This window comes from Pleurodeles waltl, chromosome 12, assembly GCF_031143425.1.
Source record: "Pleurodeles waltl isolate 20211129_DDA chromosome 12, aPleWal1.hap1.20221129, whole genome shotgun sequence".
NCBI classification, from domain to species: domain Eukaryota; kingdom Metazoa; phylum Chordata; class Amphibia; order Caudata; family Salamandridae; genus Pleurodeles; species Pleurodeles waltl.
The window spans coordinates 669,438,802-669,457,998 of record NC_090451.1 but is presented as its reverse complement, the minus strand read 5'-3'; the positions used below and the strand labels follow the sequence as shown (position 1 = coordinate 669,457,998).

Genomic DNA, 19,197 nt, shown 5'->3' with positions numbered 1-19,197 from the left:
AGTGGTGGATGTTATTTTATCGGCCAGGTGACACTCCACTAAATCTATCTACGCTAGCAGGTGGGCTAAATTTGTGAATTGGTGTGGAGAGAAGCAAATTGATCCCTTACGAGCCCACTTATCGGATATCTTGTCTTTTGCGTGGTCCTTGGCACAGAGGGGTTGTGCAGTGGCGACAGTTAAGGGCTACTTGTCGGCTCTATCAGCCTTTCTGTGTCTGCCTTACCAACCTTCTTTATTTAAATCTCCATTAGTTTTGAGGTTAATAAAGGGCCTGACTAATAGATATCCTCCCACTCCTTTCATTATGCCTCAGTGGGATTTGAACTTAGTTTTAACATTTCTTATGGGCTCACCGTTTGAGCCGATGCATTCCTGCCCCTTAAGGCTATTGGTACTAAAGACTGTTTTCCTTGTTGCCATTACTACAGCTAGAAGGGTGAGTGAGCTACAGTCTCTTTCTGTTAAGCCCCCCGTACACATCTTTTTATGGGGATAAGGTGGTGATGAGGACCAAGGCTGCTTTCAGGCCGAAGGTTGATTCACCCTTCCATATGGGTCAGTCTATTACACTCTCCGCTTTTTTATCCTCCACCTCATCCTTCGAAAGAGGAAGAAAGACTGCATCGTTTGGACCCGAGAAGAGCACTGAGCTTCTTCGTCGACAGTCACTGTTTATTTATATATATATATATATATAATTCTATATATGTATATATTTTTGTTATGGTATATTTGTATATTATTTATATGTATATATTTTTGCATATTTATACGAATGTTTTTTCTATTTAATTTAATTAAATATTATGGTATAAGATTTTATTTGATGTGTTTGTTTCAGATATATTTTGTTGGTATTTCCCTGTTTGCCTCAAAGGCACGTACATTTTTTTGGTACTGACGTCAGCACGCCGGCGAGGACCTTTTATTGCCCGTATGACGTCAGACGGCGTCGCGTGGGAGCCGGGCAATTATGATGTCCTCGACGACGTGCAGAAGCTAGGAGAAAAATTGTTGGCGCATGGGGAAAATTCAATGAGTGAGGAATCCACAGGTAGCTAGTGTATCCACCAGAAAAGGCGTTACCGAAAGGTAAGTAACTTGTTCTTCTTTGCCCGTGCCAGTAGGGAAAATGCTGTGTCCCAGGGGTGGGTTAGTAGGAAGACAGCATGTGAGACGACCCTGGGAGATAGGGTCCCTGAGGCCATTAATGGCTGTCGCATGCCCCCCTCCACCTTTCTCTAAGTTTCGACCTTGAGGGTGGACTCCATAAGTCCTATAATAGGTCTGGAAGGGGGTGTGTGTGGGGGGGGGGGGGGGGGGGGCTCTCCCCTCGAAATAAATAAATCAGCCCTGAAGGATGTAGCCACACTCGCCCCTCCCCTTAATTAAACCATTCAGCCCTGGGCAGACTTTTTTTTTTCTAACAATGCATCAGAATTGCAGCAAAAATTACAGTTTTTTTCTGTTTTGGCCCTGTGGGCTGGGGTCCCTAGAGGTTCCCCCAACTGGGGACAGTGTCCTCACCCAGCCCCCTTCTATCTTTGTTTTCCCTTTTCAAACTTCAGGACAGGGGACTCAGTCTACGAGTCCTGTAACGGATGCCAGCAACACTGATATTGCTTGCAGCCAATTAAAGCACTTGCACGAGTCTCACTCTGGTGGGAGCAAATTGGCCCAAGGGAAATTCTCCCTGGTTCAATCAGAATGCTCTATTTTTTAACTGGCACTCCCTAACAAGAGTCTCAAGCCTTTTGTGGATCCAGCTGTCCAGATATACAAATATATTTTAACCTTAATTTCTCAAAAACTACTGAACAGATTTACACCAAATAACAAAATAGCACAATAAGCGGACCAAGATTTTGCTTCCTCTCAAACTTTGTGGATTTCCGTTCAGCAGTTCTTGCGGTAGCGCTTCTTTAAAGAAGTCTATGGAAAAAGCGTGGGATTTAGCGTTTGTTGGAATCCCACTGTTTTGTCAGCCTCTGGTTAATGGATAAGTTCAAAACTCTCCATCCACCAACTAGTAAAACAGTAGCATCTTTTCAGAAAGTTTCATGTAGATTCATCCAACGATGCCAAAGTCATTAGCGACAGAAAAAACGATTTTCCTGTGGAACTGCTGACCTAACTATAACTACCCAGCAGTTCTCTCGTAGGGGGATTTCCATGATAGTCATAAGCATAGAATAATTCCCCGACCGCCTGCGGGGACCCCGGAGCACTTTTTCCAATATCACTTCTTAAGTGTCCCTGTTCGTCTTACTTCAGGAAGACTTGTCAAGACACTTAAGAATGTTCCCAAGCAGCCTATAGGAAGGGCTACAGTGTTCAAGCTTCTACATTCAGAATGTCCTTGAAATAAAAACATTAAATGCTTGACCAATAAAGCCATTTTCCAGACCAACTACTTCCAAAAACATTTTATTTCACAAAACCTCTAAAAAGGAGTGCAGAACAGTGTAGTCCATAGGCTGCCATTAGTAATGAAGAAAAAGGATACTGTGCCTTTAAGAGCAACCAGTCCTCCAGTATCCCATCATGCCTATAGAGAGGCTGTTGCCTCAGTTCTTTTTGCAGGTAGTCACTGGCTGACCATCAGAATAAACGTAATCATGACATCTAACTGCTCCCCCGGGGAGGAGGGAGGGTTGCTTATGACTATCATGGAAATACCCCTACGAAAGAACTGGAGTTACAGGTATGAAACCATACCTTCTCTCGTAGGGGATTTCCATGTATAGTCATAAGCATAGAATAGAATACCAAGCCCATCCCAAAACCCGTGGAGGAGCAGTTAGAGTAATCTGTGTATATGTTCTCAAGCAAAAAGGTTTCTAAGAGAATCCTGGCCTACTTGAGCATCTGCTCTAGAGTCCGAATCTAGACAATATTAGTAAAGGTGTGAACTGATCTCCAAGTCGCAGCTTTACAAATTCCTGCTAAAGGAACATTGCGCAATAGAGCAGTGGTAGCTGCTTTTCCTCTGGTGGAATGGGCTCTAGGCTTACCCGGTAAGGTTTTCTTAGCTAGTTGATAATACAAGAAACTATCCACCTCGCTATTGATTGCTTGGAGGTGGCTAAACCAGTACGTACTGATCCATAATTAACAAACAGTTATGTAGTTCTCTGTAGAGGATTGGTCTGATCTAGGTAAAATTTCAATACTCTCTTAACATCTAGAGAATGAAGAGCCCTCCCAGCTGGGGTGGAAGGGTTTAGAAAGAACGTGGGCAAGGAAATCGACTGGTTAATGTGGAAGTCGGATATGACCTTAGGTAGAAACTTCGGATGTGTCCGTAAGACTACTTTGGAAGAATGAAATATTGTTTAAGGCTCGTGACCACAGAGGGCCTGGATTTCGCTGACCCTTAGTGCTGAAGTGATCACTACCAGAAAGGCTGCCTTCCAAGTGAGGTGTTGGAGGGATGCCTTGTGTATGGGTTCAAATGGGTACTGCATTAAACGTGAAAGGACAACATTAAGTTCCCAAGGTGGCGATGGGCGTCTAATTGGGGGTAAAGACCTTCTTTCACCCCTCTAGAAAATCTTTTATCACTGGGATTCTAAAGAAAGAGGTCTGCGAAGGAGTCTTCCTATAAGTAGTTAAGGCTGCCAAATGCACTTTTATGGAAGAAAGCTGCAGGCCCGACTGTGCCAATTGTAACAAGTAAGGGAGAATGACATCTTCTTTGCAAGATGTAGGATCTATCCCTTAAGAGGAACACCAGATGCAGAATCTTTTCCACTTGAAGGAGTAGGCCGAACGAGTAGACTGCCTCTTCGCCTCCTTTAAAATATCCATACAATCCTGTGGCAGGTTGAGGTGACCATACTGGACTAGCTCAGAAGCCATGCCGCCAAATTCAATGATGAGAGATTGGGATGCCTCATTCGACCACCGAACTTCGTCAGGAGGTCCGGTCTGCAGGGTAGCCTGAGATGGGGCTGGAGTGATCGCTGAAGAAGACCCGGAAACCACTGGGATCAGCGGAATCGGAGGCAAGGCGTACAGAAATTTGGTGGACCAGTCTATCCACAGAGCATTGCCCTGCGACTGTGGGTGGTAAAACCTGGCGGCGAAGTCGCGGCATTTCCTGTTTTCTTCTGTGGCGAATAGGTCGATAGAAGGGGTGCCCCACAAGCGGAAAATGTCTTGAGTGGCGTCTTCATTGAGCACCCACTCGTGGTTCTCTTCTAGAACTCTGCTGAAGGCATCCGCTTGACTGTTCTGAACTCCTGGCAGATGGGCAGCCACTATGTTCAATTTCCTGGCTAGGAGCCAGTGCCATATTGTCTGGTATTCCTGAGACAGGATTCTGGATCTGGTGCCCCCCTGCTTGTTCAGATAGAACATAGTGGTGGTATTGTCTGTGTGCACCAGCAAGTTGTCTGCTGTGATTGAGGGTAGGAACGCCTTGAGCGCTAGGTGCACCGCTCGTAGTTCTAGGAGATTGATGTGGTATAACGATTCTTTCTGTGTCCATCAGCCTTGTATTTGCAGGTGATCTATATGCGCTCCCCATCCGAGGAGAGAGGCATCTGTCACAATAGTCTGTGTCGGAGACTGTGCCCGGAATGGCATCCCCTTTAAGAGATTGGTTGGAGAGCACCACCAAGTTAGAGACCTGATTGCAGGAGTGGAGAGGCGAATCCGATCTTCCCAGCTCCCCGACCACTGGTCCTCCAGGCATTCCTGAAGCGGACGCATGTGGAGGCGAGCGTTGGGTGTCAGGTAAATGCAGGATGCCATGGATCCGAGAAGTGAGGAGACTGTCTGCACTTTTGGGTGACGCATTAATCGAAGATCCCAACACTTCCGGAGAATAGATAAGCATTGTTCTTCCGAAGGACACACTTTTACCTGCAGTGTGTCTATGGTAGCTCCTAAGTAATGTAACCTCTGGACTGGTACTGACGTTGACTTTTGAAAGTTGATATGAAGACCTAATTGGTACAGAAAGTTGCAAGTCATCTGGAAATGCCTTTTTGCTTCTGCATAAGAGGACGCTTTGATTAACCAGTCGTCGAGATACTGCTGCCACCACCGCCATGCACTTGGAAAAGGTCCTGGAAGCAGACTTGAGACCAAATGGTAGGACTGTGTATTGGAAGTGATCTTGGCCTACCAGAAATCTCAGGAATTTCCGATGCTTCTTTGCGATGGGGATGTGGAAATACGCATTGTGTAGATCCACGGAGCAAAGCCAGTCTCCTTGCCGAATCTGAGGATATATCTGGTGCAAGGATAGCACCGTGAACTTCTCCTTTCGGCTCCATTTGTTGGCCGTTTTGAGGTCTACAGGGAGTGCAGAATTATTAGGCAAGTTGTATTTTTGAGGATTAATTTTATTATTGAACAACAACCATGTTCTCAATGAACCCAAAAAACTCATTAATATCAAAGCTGAATATTTTTGGAAGTAGTTTTTAGTTTGTTTTTAGTTTTAGCTATGTTAGGGGGATATCTGTGTGTGCAGGTGACTATTACTGTGCATAATTATTAGGCAACTTAACAACAAAAAAATATATACCCATTTCAATTATTTATTATTACCAGTGAAACCAATATAACATCTCAACATTCACAAATATACATTTCTGACATTCAAAAACAAAACAAAAACAAATCAGTGACCAATATAGCCACCTTTCTTTGCAAGGACACTCAAAAGCCTGCCATCCATGGATTCTGTCAGTGTTTTGATCTGTTCACCATCAACATTGCGTGCAGCAGCAACCACAGCCTCCCAGACACTGTTCAGAGAGGTGTACTGTTTTCCCTCCTTGTAAATCTCACATTTGATGATGGACCACAGGTTCTCAATGGGGTTCAGATCAGGTGAACAAGGAGGCCATGTCATTAGATTTCCTTCTTTTATACCCTTTCTTGCCAGCCACGCTGTGGAGTACTTGGACGCGTGTGATGGAGCATTGTCCTGCATGAGAATCATGTTTTTCTTGAAGGATGCAGACTTCTTCCTGTACCACTGCTTGAAGAAGGTGTCTTCCAGGAACTGGCAGTAGGACTGGGAGTTGAGCTTGACTCCATCCTCAACCCGAAAAGGCCCCACAAGCTCATCTTTGATGATACCAGCCCAAACCAGTACTCCACCTCCACCTTGCTGGCGTCTGAGTCGGACTGGAGCTCTCTGCCCTTTACCAATCCAGCCACGGGCCCATCCATCTGGCCCATCAAGACTCACTCTCATTTCATCAGTCCATAAAACCTTAGAAAAATCAGTCTTGAGATATTTCTTGGCCCAGTCTTGACGTTTCAGCTTGTGTGTCTTGTTCAGTGGTGGTCGTCTTTCAGCCTTTCTTACCTTGGCCATGTCTCTGAGTATTGCACACCTTGTGCTTTTGGGCACTCCAGTGATGTTGCAGCTCTGAAATATGGCCAAACTGGTGGCAAGTGGCATCGTGGCAGCTGCACGCTTGACTTTTCTCAGTTCATGGGCAGTTATTTTGCGCCTTGGTTTTTCCACACGCTTCTTGCGACCCTGTTGACTATTTTGAATGAAACGCTTGATTGTTCGATGATCACGCTTCAGAAGCTTTGCAATTTTAAGAGTGCTGCATCCCTCTGCAAGATATCTCTCTATTTTTGACTTTTCTGAGCCTGTCAAGTCCTTCTTTTGACCCATTTTGCCAAAGGAAAGGAAGTTGCCTAATAATTATGCACACCTGATATAGGGTGTTGATGTCATTAGACCACACCCCTTCTCATTACAGAGATGCACATCACCTAATATGCTTAATTGGTAGTAGGCTTTCGAGCCTATACAGCTTGGAGTAAGACAACATGCATAAAGAGGATGATGTGGTCAAAATACTCATTTGCCTAATAATTCTGCACTCCCTGTAGAATGGGTCTGAATTCGTTTTTGTCCTTTGTTGGGATGAGAAAGTATCTTGAGTAGATACCCTTCCCCTGTTGGCTGAGGGGAACCGACTATACTGCTTTCTTTTCAAGGAGGATGGAAACTTCCGCCTTTAGGAGATCGAGGTGTGCAGTTGTCTGCTTTGTCGGGATGGCCGGAGGTGGTGATGAAAATCTGAGACCATATCCATTCTGTACCATGCCTAAGACCCAAGCGTCTGTTGTAATCTTTTGCCACTCTACCAGGCAATTGGTGACGCTTCCCCCCACCGGAGTGGTTAACAAAGTTGGGGGGAGGAAATTCTCAGGACTTTGAGGCGGTAGGCTGTCGGGTGCTCTGAGTGGACTGATGGGCTGATCGTCCCCTCTGCGCCTTACGGTGGTGCTGGTAGGGCCGCTGGTACTGCTGGTGAGGCCTCGTAGTGGCCCATTGAGGGGCTTGAACCCTCTGCGTGGTGTAGCGGCGATGAAAAGGACGGAAGGGCCTGCATTGCTCTTTAGGTTTGTCCAATCCTACTGCCTTTAATGTGTCCACCTCCTCTTTCATTCGTACCATTTTGTCATCTGCGTGCGATCCGAATAACGTGGATCCTGAAAATGGCAGAGTCAAAAGTCTTTGCTGCGCATCCGGTTTTAATGACGTGAACTGCAGCCAGGAGTGTCTCCTTAGCGTCACACCATGGCAGTACACATGAGCAGAAAGCAGCAACTCATCCGCTGCCGCACTTATTATTTGGTTGGAGACTATAGCGCCCTCCTTAGCTACTTCTACAAAGTCCTCTCTGTGGTCTCTTGGGAGATGTTCTGCGAACTGCAAGATGGAGTCCCACAAAGATCAATCGTACCTGCCCAAATGGGCTGTGGTGCTCGCCGTTTTCATAGAGGACGCCGCCGAACCACAGACTTTACGACCTCTCGAGTCCAATCGCTTACTCTCCTTATCTGGAGGAGAGGTGGAGGATGAAGAAGTTGCGTGAGCCTTGCGTGCCGCCAAAATAACTACTGAGTCCGGTGGCGGATCAGAGCGCAAGAAGAGCGGATCTTGCTCCGGAGGGTGATACTTCTTTTGCAGCCTGGATGGTGCAGGTCTCGTTACTGCCGGTGTAAGGAAGACCTCCATAGCGGGCTCCAGGAGGCCCGGCACTAGGGGTAGCAAGGGTCTGGCAGTTAACCGCTGTTAAAGTGTTAAAAAAATTACCAATGTCGATGGCGTAGGAGCAACCATCGGTATACTGAGTTTCAACGCACCTCGGACTACAACCTCACGGGAGGTGTTGATGTCATCCACCGGTGAGGACCGAGGAGGAGAGTCCGACAATGTAGGTGAATAGGCTCTGGTGGAGGTCCAAGTGTCTCTGTCACGCTCCCTTGAACTTGATCTGCGCCTCGATCGGCGGTGCGATCTTGATCTGGAAGAGTCATGGCCATGGGGTGAACGGTGGCGCGATGCAGAGCGTGGTCTAGGCGGTAAACTAACCGGTACTTGAGGTGCCGGGAGTGGCGTTGGTTGTGGCACCTCTTGGCCCGTTGGCTGAGGCGGCGTAGCCGGAAGCTCTGGAGGAGGAGACCTAGGCGGAGACGGACGGGAAGAAGGAGGGTAAGGCAGCAGCACTACCGAGGAAGAGCGCTCCCATGAGGAAGAAATTCTCTGCCTCTTGTGGCTCCTCGACTTCAACGGCCTTCTCAACATCTATGGAGTCCTCGATGTTAACCGCTCTTTCCGTCTCGACGCCGACGCTGTGCGAGGCGATGAGCCATGACGTCTAGGTCAACCTCTCGAAGTCGACTCAGACGACGCCGATCTGCTCCTCAACGTCATGCGCCTTGGGGTCTCGACCCGGACTGGTGACTTCTGTACTACGTCGAACCGGACTTGGGCGGCGAACATGTCTGCGCCGTACCTCCTCTCGACGACGACCGGGACAGATGTCGTTTTCACCCTGAAGAGCGTCTCTCAGACCTCCCATGACCACTGGAGGCTGAGGTATGAGCCCTGGTGGAAGACTGACCTTCCCCTCGCTCAGAGGTCCCACTTGTTCCTTGGCATCTTCTCTTTGCTCTCCCTTGAAGACGGATTTTCTCTCTGTCACGTAAAGTGCGCCTGGAGAACGTCTTGCAGATGTTGCAGGAGGCAGGAATGTAAGATGAGGGTAGACAAATAATACAGAGCTCATGAGGGTCTGTTTTAGCCTTTTTTTTGCCACATTTAGGGCACTTGTCAAACAAGGAAGGCATTTTGATTGAAAAAAGCCTTAAACTTCTGTCAGAAAACTTCAAAATGTAGTCAAGAAAGACAAAAGACGTCGAAATAAACCTTTTTTCAGAACGTTTCTCTGAATTTTTTAAGGAAAAAACATAAAAAGGTAGAGTTAAATTCTCCAGGGTTCTGTCAGCAGGTGCCGGAAAAAAGAACTGAGGTAACAGCCTCTCTCTAGGCATGATGGGATACTGGAGGACTGGTTGCTTTCAAAGGGACAGTATCCTTTTTCTTTAATGGCAGCCTATGGACTACACTGTTCTGCACTCCTTTTTAGAAGTTTTGTGAAATAAAATAAGTTTTTGGAAGTAGTTGGTCTGGAAAATGGCTTTATTGGTCAAGCATTTAATGTTTTTATTTTAAGGACATTCTGAATGTAGAAGCTTGAACACTGTAGCCCTTCCTATAGGCTGCTTGGGAACATTCTTAAGTGTCTTGACAAGTCTTCCTAAAGTAAGGCGAACAGGGACACTTAAGAAGTGATATTGGAAAAAGTGCTCCGCGGTCCCCGCAGGCGGGTGGGGAATTATTCTATGCTTATGACTATCATGGAAATCCCCTACGAGAGAAATATATATATATATACACACACACACACACACATACAGCTACATCATCATTCCCGTATTTTACATTCTTTTTGCATTTTTTTTGGTGGGGGGGGGGAGGGAGGGTTTATAGTTTTAGGGAGTGCAAACTGGACTCAAAAGGTACTGAAGAGCTTTACATGCACACAAGTTACATTACACAATGCTAAAGAATGGGGCTCTCAGAATAAGTTGCTTGCTAGCTACAGTAAATGCAGTGAATTTAACACAGTTCAGTTGTATACAACATGCGTGCCCTTGTGCACGGATTCAGTTGCCCTGTCCTTTAGGAGAAAGGAGAAGAGAGCACAATAATACAATTTAGGATTTCTTCCTTAATCCAGAGTTTGTCACTCGCAATGAATATATCAAAATATGAAGCAGGCTGTACTTAAGTGTTCCAGTAGCAGTCAGCGTCAAATCGCTTTTTTCTCAAACTTTACTTTTAGCCATTCTGCATAGCCACTGTGCTGTATAAAAAAAGCATAAAAGGCATTGGCCAAGCTAATAGCTCTCGTATGTCCAAGACATATTTGCATTGCTAATGCTTGTTTTTATTAGTACCCTTACCACTTTAGGGGGTCACAACCTAAGCCAATTGCAATATCTACTTATTGAGAGCATTAAAAATGAGAAGTGGAGAGCTAAGTATGCCTTAATTAGGAAGATACAAATATTGGATTGATCCCTTACTTGCATTGCACCCACTTAGATTAAACGAAAGATGGGATCCGGATTTCTTTGTTTAATATCAATGGAAAAACATTTATCAAAACTGCAAACAGGAACGAAAGGCTAAGGTGTATCTTAAACACACTTTAAAGCATTTATCAGAGTGGAGATTCATGTGCAGAAGGCAACTGAGTGATGGTAGTTACTTATGGTAACATTCTGGCTATTTACAAATATTGCTAATAAGATCTTTAGGTTTACCAGAGGGGATATAATTATACTGGATTGTTGAATGCTTACAAACCTTTAGAGTTTAGAAACTGAGTCATAATTTCCTTCTCTGTTTTTTTTTTCAGTTACACAATGAAATGGTGTATACTCTCCTGTGGAATGGCACATTATCTGCTTGAAATGCCTAAGAACACAGCCGCCAATACTGCAAATGGAAAGCTGCTGTACAGAATATAAAAAGAAAGAATATGAACGAATTATTTACTATCGATGGTCTTTTTGTGGGGTTCTAGAACTTACTTTCATATAAAATTCAATACGCGTAAGGGAAAATGTTCAACTTGAAAAAAAAATTTCAGTATTAAAGGAAAAATTAGGAAGAATATTGGTGTTTCTTATCTAAGGCTCCGATTTTATGGTATTTTATTTTTTTACATTTCCGCCTGTATTTATTTATATTTCGCTCATTTTATCTGTTTCCACATTTATTTTGTGCTTAGTGTAAAAAATGAAGCTGCAATAGGTGTATTTCCACATTTATTTAACCAACAAATGATTGCTCATGTTTGAATGATCAATTAGTTTTAGCAATTTAAAGTACAATACAGTTATCAGAAATAATTTCTATTGTAGCTTAAATAGCTGTATTATTGCAGTTATTTAAGCTTCAGTATGATGCTTATTAATGTTTTAACTCCTCTGGCTGTCAATCTACACAGCTACTGGCTTCTCACTCTTGACTGACAGTACGGAGTATCATCTAAAAGAAAACATTTTCCGTATTCATCCATATTTAAAAATAAATACAGACTAAAAATGTTGTTCTGTCAGTATTTATCTGTACAAATCCGTCAAAACAGAAAACTGGAAGCCTTATTCACATCAGTCAGTGCAGAACTCATGTCCCCGCGCTAAAGCTAGATCTTAGGGTGATATCTTGAAAGTCCATCCTGACCATAAAAAATATACTATGCATGTTTGGACACGTATGTCATTACCTCAACATCTAGACACTGACCTACCGTCATACCAACCCATCCTCCTAGACCTACTCTTACCTCAACTTCTCTTTACTTAGTCACTTCCTCCTTTACTCTTCTTATAACCTACCAGTGTGAGTGCAAGTCTATTGGTGCTATTGTATGCCCTTCAATCTTTCAGTCTCCCCTCACGCGTTCTAATTTAGTTTCAATCCCCCTTGCTTCTCTTTGCTTTCACTCTACCGTTTTAAATCTAATTTTGAAGTAGGACTTCTACCCCTCACCATACGTGCTTCATCTCTATATGTCAACTTCATTTTTAAGGCTCGAACATTACTGCTCCTACTTTGATTACATTACAAAACCACAGAGGGTACCCTGTAACACCCAGAGGTGCTGGGTAAGAATTATCAAAAGACTACAATGCCCACTCGGGAACACATATCTTATTGTAATTATGCAGCATGATAAAGACAATTTAGAAAACACATCCTTTATTATTATACAAAAAGTATTAATCACATACAAAATTGCACAACCCCCCTATCAAAAACTTAAAAATCCAGAGGACAGAAAAATGTGCTCAGAAATGAAGTGCACGTGATTCTAGGAGAAAAGGACAAAAAAGTCCATCCAATAGAAACATAAATTTACCAAGAAGGCTTGATTGATATGTGTTCCCGAGTGGGCACTGTAGTCTTTTGATAATTCCTACTTTGATTACAGCATCCTCTTAGCCCATATGAATGCTTAGACTTGCTTTCTACAATTCTTGTTTTCGTAAACATATCAACTCAAAGCTGCAAATGTTTTTCCTGCTCCTTTCCATTATTCACATCGCAGTTAGATTTAAACAACAGACTTCAACCAATTGTCGTTCATATATTTATTTTTAAACCAAAAATGTACATTTCCTTCTTTTTTGTTGAAAAGAATGTTTTCCAGTAGTTGCCACCACATTTTAGGTAAGCTGCATTTTACTGGAATACCAAGTCAGAAGTCTAGAAGCAGGCAGATTATACTTATGATCCACACAGTCTGCACATTTCTCATTGTGCACTTCACAAGCCACCCCCCGCTGTGACATCTGCATGACTTCTTGACATCTTGAACTCCTTCAGCTCTTAAACACTGAAGGGCCTACATGGTGCCTCACAAAAAGCAAGACTAAGCCTTTATCAGAAGCAACAAAAAAAAAAAAAGAACCGAGCCATCCTGCCCAGAAAACGGTGCGAAGATCTAGCCCCATTGACATCCTAGCAGTAGGCCTGCTTAAACCATCACTCATGGTACCATCACTGTTGACAACATCTTACAAGCAAAGCCATGCCTTACTGACAATAGCAAGAAGCCCATTGATGATTGGCCCATCAAACGCAACACAGGGCTCCTCTTCAATCCTTACCTCGACACTGCCCATACCACTGATGTTAACAGTACCACTGATGACCCAGTCGACAATGGCAGCCTTACCTCTTGCCATCCGTATGGCCACCACCAGTCTCTATTCACACTCACCATTGAAGATCTGTGATCAATTAACAATCCATATCTTGAACACGGTTTGAAAATAATTTCTCCACGGCAACGGTAGCCTCTGCAGGTTACTCCAGAAAAACCTTTGTCACAACCAAGTCAACTGATGGTGCTCCCTACAGCCCCACTGTAACATCAACCACAAGGACTTCCTCAAGCACTTGCAGAATGCCCACCAATGCCACTACGCCCAGGACCCCCATTGCTAAGGAGTTTAGCCCTGCTGCCCTCCTTGCCTGGTAGTGAGAAGGACCGGATCTTTATCTCTCCATCCTCAGAACCAAAGTGACTCCAAGGGCTGGCTGGGACAAAGACTTCACTCACCTCTGCTACAGCTTCTGGACTCTGACAACTGTGATTTCTATCCTGCAAAGTGGTGCCAATCAAGTATTTGGCCCTTTGAAGTTGGTTCTTCGGAAATCCACACATTGCTGTTGATTCAAACCATTGCATCTTTCCTCCACGAATCGCTGCTGCATACTTCTTATTGCAGAATGCACAGCTCGGAATCAATGCATCATCATTGGCCATGGTAGATCACATTTGTATCGTTGTCTGTGTGGCTCAATGACGACTCATCCCTTTCATCGCGAAGGGGTGAGATGCTGCACCACTACTCGAGGATAGATGACTACATAGCTTGATGACAGCACAAGAAACAAACCCATCACTTTCGCATTGGATCTTCGCTGTCGATGCAGCCCACCATACAAGGTACTCTTTCGGCAGGACAAGTTTAGTCCTTGTAGCCAGCCTGCACTCCATCGCGATCGGCCTGAACTTTGGCTTTATACCAGTCTAGCATTTTTTTAGGTCCCTGCCGCCTCCCCTTTGTTCTTCCTGCTCTTTTTTGGCAACCCCCACCCAACGGCTGCTTCAGGCCCCCCGCGTCCCGACATTTTTCTTTTTCCGGCTCTGCTCCCCCCTCCTGCCCCACCCGTACCTCTCCCACTTGGGGACCTACTTAATGGCGGTCGCTGCGCGACTGCGTAGCGGGTGCGCCAAAGGCAAGCCTGTCTGCACCTGGACCGCGCCCAGCACCAGGACCCCCAGTTCTTCCACCACTACTCTGCAGACTGGCTCCTGCTCCTAAACACCGGATGCCAGGACTCCTGCTGTTGCACAGCCTCCCCGCGCTCACCGAAGGACCATTTGCCCGCGACTTCTCCTGCCTCACAGGACCACCTACCCAAACAGAACCGCCAACACAGAGCCGCTACACTGCATCCTGCTCAATGCCCGCTCCCTCAACAAACATGTCACAGAAATGTGGGACACCATCACAACCCTCACCCCAGACGTCACCTTCATCACCGAAACATTGATCAACTCCTCTTCCAACCTCAGCACCGCCATCCCCAACAGATACAAGACGATACACCGGGACTGCCCCAACAAGCACGGCAGAGGAATCGCCATCATTTTCAAGGAAGCCATCCAATACTCCGCCATGAATGACGACTCTGTTATGGAGCACGAAGACCACCAGAAGGAGTACCCTTGCATACAGACCAACAGGACACCGGACAGCTTTCTGTGACACCATCAGCAACATCTTTGGCCACCTAGCTATAGACTCCCTCCACTATATGCTGCTCAGCGACCTCAAATTCCACACTGAGGACCCTAAGGATGCCAACTCCACATCCCTACTGGTGAACTTCAACAACTTCACACTCACCCAACCAACTAGTATCCAAACCCACCCACAGACCTGGACACATCCTTAACACCATCTTCTCCTTTAGCAACAGAATCAAATTCACCCACGCCATGGAACTCTCCTAGACAGACCACACAATCGTACACTTCACCACTTCAAAGACCCAGCACACCATCACCAAGCACCACCCACCGCAGCTGGGGAAAAGTAACAGAGCCATGAATGCAGGCTCTCAGCACCACACGACCAGATACGTCAACCACCCTTGACCAGGCCATCCACAACTTCTCCGACTGGATCAGCAAATGCGTCGACAAAGTCTCCCCTCTGACACTGGGAGAAGTCAACTAAATGTCAAGACAAGCCAGCTGGTATACCCATGAGCTCAGACCCACCAAGCGTAACGGTTTTCCACTTGAGAAGCAATGGCGCATCTCCAGAGACCCCTCCGACAGAGCTGCACACAAAACAGCACTCAGCGACTACCACCAGCGCGCATCAAGGAGGCCAAAAGAACAGCCATCACTGACCGCATCAACGCTGCAACTAACCACACCATAGAACTCTTCAAGATCATCCGGGAATTCTCCAATCCGACTGCCACCGAAAACACAGTACACCCCTCTCAACAATTCTGCGACTCAATGTCCGACTATTTCCACAGCAAGATTGCCAATAGCTACAACAACTTCAACCCTTAACCCACTTCATTCAGACCATGCAATCAGCGAACCCCAGCCCAGCCATAACCATCTGGTCCTCACCCGACGTCCAGACCACTGCTACCATCATGTCCTCAATCCATTCCGGGGCATCCACGACCCCTGCCACCACCATCTCTTCAACCATGGATACAACATAATCAGCACTGAACTAACCAACCTCTTCAACATTTTCTTCTCCACAGCATCTTTCCCCGATAGATGGAAGCATGCAGACATCGGACCCCTGCCAAAGATGCCCTCTGCCGACCCCAGCAATCTCGAGAACTAATGGCCAATCTCCCTGCTTGCATACCCAGCCAAAGTACTGGAGAAGACCATCAACGAAGAGTTCACCAACTACCTAGAACAGAACCACATACTTGACGCATCACAATCAGGTTTCGGGGCCAACCATAGCATCGAGACTGCGCTCATCGCCGCAACAGACAACATAAGAACCCTCCTCAACCAAGGAGAAACAGTGGCTCGGATTCTCCTCAACCTGTCTGCAACATTCTACACAGTCCCCCACCACACCCTCATCCACATCATATGCAGCATGCCCCAGGGATCAACGCTCAACCCCAAGTTGTTCAACATCTAAATGACCCTCCTTGTGGACATAGTCAGAGCTCACAGACTCAACATCATCTCCCACGCCAATGACACCCAGCTCATACACTTGCTCACCAAAGACCCCTCTAACACCAAAACCAACTTCTGCAACACCATGTCAGACGTAGCCAACTGGATGAGACAGCTGCCTCAAATTGAACTCCACAAGACCGAGGCACTGATCTTTGAAGAGAACACCTCTGCTTGTGACCACAGCTGGTGGGCGGAAGAACTCTGACCCACTCCCACACTGACTGACCACTCTCGCCACCTTAACATAATCTTGGCCAACCTACTGACCATGAAACAACAAGTCAACCCAGTCGTTTCCTCCTGTTTCCACACACTACATGCTCCGCAAGATCTTCAAATGGATCCCAGTAAGCACCAGAAAGATCGTCGCACAAGTTCTCATTACCTGCTGCCTCAACTACGGCAATGCACTCTACACTGGTATTCTCTCCCAGCTCATCAGAAGACTCCAGACAATACAGCAGCCAGACTCATCCTGGACCTCCCCAAGTGTACCCACATCACTCCTCGCCTTAGGAAACTCCACTGGCTCCCTGTGCAGAAAAGATGACAGTTCAAGAAGCTCGCACACGCCTACAAAGCCCATCACAAACTGGGACTGTCCTACATCAACCACCGGCTGAACTTCAGTCTTCCCTTGAGACACCTGTGCTCCTCCTCACTAGCATTCTCCTACATCGCTGCCAAAGCATGGAATGAGCTCCCCCTCCACCTCAGAAAGGCATCCTACCTGGCAGACTTCAGAAAGCAACGCAAGACCTGGCTCTTCAATGCAGAAGCAGAAAGCTCAGAGCCCAGATATCAGTAGGGGTGATGGTGTTGCGTTCTAAAAATGATGACTGATTGATTATCACTACATTTGCCGAATTGTTTTAAAAATTCATATCTCGACTTCTACTTATTGGACTTTTGTCCTTTTGGTCTTGTTTTGTTTATTAATTTAAGATCGATCTGCTTTTCTAATTTGGTGTGGATTATTTTTGTGTGGTGTTTTCAATGGATTTACTGTATTAAGTGTTGCACAAATACTTTACACATTGCCTTTTAAATTAAGCCCTACTGCTCTGGGCCTAGCTACTAGAGTGTGAGCACAGATTAATTTAAGGTGTGTATCTGACTTTCCCTTGGCTACAGTGGTGGTTGCTACTTGGACAGGGTGCGTACTTCTGCCAATTAGAGACCCCATTTCTAACAGGGGGAATCAGCAGAACGTCGAAAAATTGAGCCTTCCCCTTCTCCAAGGAAGGCGACAAAACTCCACCCCAAAAACAATTCTCCATTGGGAGACATCGTAAAGTTGCATGCCCTCTTGGAACCAGCAATGAAGACGTCTGAACTTTCACTGTCTTCGGTGAAGCAGCAGTGTTTCTTTTGGACTTTAGAAGCAATCCACAATGTACACTAAATCCATCTGATCCTTTTGCAAATCTGGAAAAAAATGGTTCAAAGTATGAAGGCATCAGCCGTGGTACAGGAAGTAGTGAAGCGCTTTGAAAAGAAATACAGGGTTTCCATCTGCACACAAGCATCTTAAACTTGGGAGTCCTAAGCCAGAATTAATGTGGCAGGTGCTCAGAGGAGTTTGAAATAAAAATCCGATAACAGTGGCCTCTCCTCATGGAGATGGAAGGTGGATGGTGTACTTCGGCCACCGAGTGAGCTATGTGGCGAGGAGTGTTCTTAAAAAAAAAAACAAAAAAAAACAGTGAACACAAGTTATCCTGGCCTGATATGACTACCAAATCCAAATGTAGCATAAAATCTTGACTCTTTTAGATTTAAAACAATCTTGGAAGACAGGAGAGACAAGGATATGGCCTTAATGAGGAAAGGGGCTAATGTTTCAGCTTTCATCATAGATGCTGCAATGGATATATAAACTACTGGCCATTGTCAGCTTGCAGGCAGTGGAGCATAGGAAGCGAGGCTGGTTCAGGTCAACTTTATTCACTTTCAAAGGCGTGCCTGCAGGGCATAATTGTAGACGTTCCCAGACAACCTTAAGGCGAGCCTTACATTTCCAACCCCAAGGACAGCTTTATTAGGACAGCAGATACTTCAACAGAAGGCTGAACAAGGTTTATATACACGAACGGCCCCACAAGCACCCCCTGGGCGGACAAAGAAAGTAAGCATCCTGAAGCTGATGGCCTTAACTTAGGTCTCGAAGCTTAACAGCAGATACTGGCATTGGCGGGCCAAGCGGTATTTGTCAGAGTAGACAAAACCACCTATATGTATCTCATCGTCAAGTAGGGAAGCATAAGGCCTCAGTCCTTGCAGATGCTGTGGGACTGGGCTATAGTGAACAGAGTGGATATGTCCATAGAACATCCTTCCAGGTTATAGAACGAACAGTCACATACTGTTATTTTGTCATGGATGGAAGCTTCACCAGTACTAAATGGACTAGGTCTTCTGCAAATTGGTTCATCCTGCTCTATCTGTTACTTTGCTGAATATTATAGGCCTCTACTTCAGTGTTTAATCGTGGCTGCCAGCATTGTCCTAGTCAGCTTGGAGAAGTAATCCAAGAAGCAGACTTTTATTGGGATTTCTCCCTGTCCTCAGTTTTCTACTGGCACACATCTCCCTCATGGAAGGTGAGACTCTCATATTAAGAGTGTGGGGCCTGACAGTTTTGATCTACTGAAGACAATTTCTTGCTAGAGTGGTGTAGGTGTACCTACCTATTCTAACAACGAGGCTCCCAGAGAAGGTTAGTGCAAGGGCTATACTAGACACCTATCGTACCCAAATTTAGGAGACTAGAAATCCTAACAACTAAGTGTAGTGTGTAACTAGCAGCTAGTAATGGTCTTTCTTGTGGAAACTAACCAGTGACAGAGTGGTAAGGCAGTTGCAAGTGTCTTATCCCACTGCTGCACAACCATTGTAGGAAGCTGGCCTGGTGGACACCTATGGTGTTTGCACCTTATACCAGGTCCAGACAACCCCAATTAGTGAGACACTGTCTAGGAAGCCAGGGCTCTCTAGTGGTAGCTGTGGTGAGCAGCCAAGACGTATC

The 19,197-nt window shown here is 45.6% G+C and overlaps 1 protein-coding gene and 1 long non-coding RNA gene across 2 annotated transcripts in view; one reads left to right on the top strand and one right to left on the bottom strand.

The window, feature by feature from the left end:
* Positions 1-11,021, top strand: part of LOC138268668 (uncharacterized) — a 555,825-nt gene extending 544,804 nt beyond the window's left edge. The window contains exon 4 of the long non-coding RNA XR_011200054.1: positions 10,764-11,021. This is a non-coding gene — a long non-coding RNA (uncharacterized lncRNA). The remainder of the gene's footprint in view (positions 1-10,763) is intronic.
* GOLPH3L (golgi phosphoprotein 3 like) overlaps positions 1-19,197 on the bottom strand; it is a 154,406-nt gene that overhangs the window by 32,389 nt on the left and 102,820 nt on the right. The gene's annotated exons all lie outside the window — the stretch shown is intronic.